This window comes from Brienomyrus brachyistius, chromosome 9 (assembly GCF_023856365.1).
Source record: "Brienomyrus brachyistius isolate T26 chromosome 9, BBRACH_0.4, whole genome shotgun sequence".
NCBI classification, from domain to species: Eukaryota; Metazoa; Chordata; class Actinopteri; order Osteoglossiformes; family Mormyridae; genus Brienomyrus; species Brienomyrus brachyistius.
Genome location: NC_064541.1, coordinates 24,531,482 through 24,535,337, shown reverse-complemented (window position 1 = coordinate 24,535,337; position 3,856 = coordinate 24,531,482). Strand labels below are relative to the sequence as shown.

The window sequence follows — 3,856 nt, the reverse complement described above, 5'->3', positions numbered from 1 at the left end:
TCCAGAGCCTTGAAATTCCTTTGGCTATATTACATTTTGGTTGTATTCCACAGGGATTCTGCATAAGAATTTTTGCCTGTCCTTTTTCTTTCCTCTTCTTCTATGTTCAGTATAAGATGATTTTCCCTCTCAGTACTACTTTCCAGAGAAATTACAGGTGATGTTTAAGGACGATCATTTATTTCCAGTAAGGGTGCCCATTTCTTTTTGAATCGTGTTATAATTCGTATCTTTAATACAGTTCCATAAAAAATCTGGTTTAGTTTTGTCCCAAGTAATTCAGGCAAAAGCTAGTTGGAACATGATCAGGTGGAAAATCATGTATAAATTATCTTTAAGTTGGTCTTAAACTATGGTATCAGGGCGCTCAAATCCAGGGTTGTCAACTTTGGTCATTTGGCCGTACACTCATGTATGTAACAGCATTATTACCTTGTAAATAGTCTGCAGGGTTTGCAGACTACCCCAACGCTTTTGATGTAGCAAATTTTTGGTTTATAATAGTATAGTATAGATTTGCCGTGTGATTTCTTGCGTGAGCGTGAGTCAAAAAGCTTGAGTGTTACGTCTGAAGCGTGAGTAGGAACTGACTGCGAGACACACATTTGAATCAATTCCCACGCTCACTCGCCACACTATGTATTTCTCATGCTGAGAAGCAAGGGATAATGGTGCGTTCGATTATCTGTTTCGCCTTCTTATACGCCTTCTTTCCGATGCTGTTGGTGTGCGATACAACTGTCACTACCCAAAATGTTACCCACCGAAAATGTAACTCCCACTACCACGCATGCGCACGCTTACGACTTCTGCGTGATGGCATGCTATTTTCACGGCTTTGCGTCACATTTCATCGTCTGTTGATTTTTGATGAGAACGTCGACAGCGAGAGGAAAGAAGATTTAATCGGTTAGTGATGGAGACCTTCGATTTTTACCCCACTTCAAAAGATTTTATTTCGCACAGGTAATTAATGCCTAATGTGCCTCAGAAAGAGTGACGTAAAATACGGCGTATGGCCGTCAATTTTACAATCAAAGGTGACATTACTTTAATGTTTTTCTCTGTGCTAAATGAAATTGCCATTATGTATTACACCCAGTTCGATATGATGTGAAGTTACTTAAACTAAGCCTTTCTCTCTTTTTTTCTCCTTAATCGTTTCTTTTCTTTAATTGTATCAGTGTAATTACCACACATTCGTGTCATTTATGGCAGCTATGTCTTCTGGTGCTAAATGAAGCGAATTATATTTGTTTCTGACGACCGATTGTTTTATCTTGGGCCAAACCGCACGTCCATGCGTTTGGTTGTTTTAAATGAGGATGAAAAGCGATCTGTCTTCATGGTCTGCCACGATAACCCTGGACCTGGAAATCATCACAGTGTCCGAGGGACAAAGGACAGGGTTATAGCTCGATACTTCTGGTCAAAATTAGATATGGATGTGGCTGACTGGGTAAGTATTGTTAACGATTAATATGCGTTTCATAGTGATAGGCGACATAATCTTTTAAGTCACTGTTCATGATTAATAAAATCGCTTAATCTCCACAATTATCGGTAACCCTTTACTTGACGTGGAACAAATACTTAGTCACTACAGCAGTACAAATCATGAACAGATGTAGTCTCTACTTGAAATTAAAATACCTTTATTTTGCTTTTTTCCCTTTATCAATGTGTGATATGATTTCTCCCTTTGATTACGTAAAATGTCTTGTAAATACCTTGTACATAATTGTAAATATATCGTTTGTGAGTAGCCGAGAATGTTGTCATGCGCAGGGGGGTTGGACGGTGAGTTGACCTTGGGCCCCCAGAGGTTTTTTTCTCCTTGCTGATGAGTTTTTGGTTTCTCTCTTGTTTTCTGGCCTTTTATTTCTGGTTTTGTAATTTGATAAATTTTCATTTTGTTACTTGTTTTATGTTGTGCAAATAAAAGTTCCTCACCGTTGCTTTAGTGTGATTTTTATTTTTTTATTTTTTTAGAAAATGCTGTACATGTATCACAACTCCTTGATAAGCAAAATAAGATATAAAATGACCTAAAGTATAATAAAAAAACAATAACCAGATGTACATGAATTAGGGTAAATAATGTCCATGTCCATAACTAAGGGGAATATTTTTATAGCTTCTTTTCCCTTCATTTTAGCCCAGCAGGCAAAGGACAACGACTTCCTTCTTGAAACACAAGGAACAACTGGCAGAATTTTAATTCATGAATAAAGAACTTATATAAAAAATTAGGATTAGAATATGGGTACACAAGATTGATATACACCCCAATTTCATTATCTTTTCTAAAGAAAAGGCATCTATTCATCAATACCATTGGGAAAACCATACGTAAGATTACGGTAATGCACTAAAAGCAACGCGCACCCAGCTGCAAATACTACAATTGGCAAAGCCGAAGTGACGGCTGAACTAGAAATATAAACATCGATGACCCATCTCACAATACGTGATCAATGCATGATGATACACGACGTCAACGCCCCGAATCACGCAATCACGGTCTGCCGCAAAATGTGAATACATGCGATCTCTCGGAAATTACGAGGTGAGTGTCATTACGTCCGACAATCTACCGTTCGAGCTACCACATCTCGGAATAAACTACAACGAGTTCCTATCCATTAAAAAATTTTCCTGTTCATAAAGAGAATTTAATGTTGTTAGAGATACAGTTCTCTATGGGGTAACAATAAACCTACCTGTTAGATCACCTTGCCTTGATCTCTTTAACACAGCCGTAGGGAAAAATTGCATCCATTCAAGGTTGAAAAAGACTAATAAGAATATTAGAGCATACAGATTAATAAATAGAGGTAATGTGATTTCTGCCAGGTTGGGGGTGCTCGCTGGCTGTCTGCTTCTCACACTCGGGACTAGCGGTTAAACGAGATGTTACAGTCTCTCCGTTATCGCTCTTGCGCCTACGCCCCGTTCCCCAAGGCCACGGACATTAGCTGACTGACATGTCTAGACATGCAGTACGCATTAATCCCCCTAAAAACAGGATGGCTGTGTTTTTACCGATATAAAATAGGGCATTTTGTTAAAAATAACCAGTTAACAATACATAACTATTGCTTTTACCATTCAAAATTGCCAGACCCTCTTTCCTCTCTAGCTAGAAAAGCTTGACGCGTCAGGTGACCCCGTTAAAATTATTGTTAAAAATTGTATTATACCTTAAAACATATTTGAAATATTGCATTAATAAATCCATTTAATGTATTTTATTCTTTTAAAGACTATTGATTCCAATTTGGTGCCATATGCTTTTATCTTGTAGCCGCAGGATAGCGCCATTTCTACCAACTATAGACCGTGGTACGTCTGGGATATTATGCTTAAATTCTTTATTAATTATCATTGGCCATATGCTTTATAACACATTTTATACTTATTTTACACACGTTTACTTATTCTATACACACCTTAAAATTCAGAAAGCTACTTGCCTCAGCTGTGTTCACTAAAAGATATTGGGGTCAGTCCATGCCAAATGAACCAGGGGCATACTGCTTACAGTATCTTCCTCATATAACAAAAATATAGAAGAATATTGGATGTAGGTGTGGTGGTGACCCCACAATTTGGGGTCAAAATCCGAAAAAAGTGTCTGAGGTTGAACCAAAAACTGATTTTTGCAGGTCCATAACTTTGAAGTGCTTCCCCTGAGCTTAATTTTCAGATTCTGAAAGAGCAGGGAAAAGAATGCCAGGAGAGCAATTTTCAACTCTCTATCATGCTTAGAAATGAAGATATGGTCTCCTGAAAACCCTTACAAATTATATGCGCAATTCGCGAGTGCAAAAAAAGGGGCGTGGCACCCAAATTT

General features: G+C 37.9%; 1 long non-coding RNA gene across 1 annotated transcript; it reads left to right on the top strand.

The window, feature by feature from the left end:
• The first annotated feature begins 279 nt into the window (after window positions 1–279).
• On the top strand, window positions 280–1,957 carry LOC125748561 (uncharacterized). The gene is made up of 2 exons (XR_007399590.1): window positions 280–966; window positions 1,185–1,957. It is a non-coding gene; the product is annotated as an uncharacterized LOC125748561 (long non-coding RNA).
• Window positions 1,958–3,856: the final 1,899 nt, after the last annotated feature.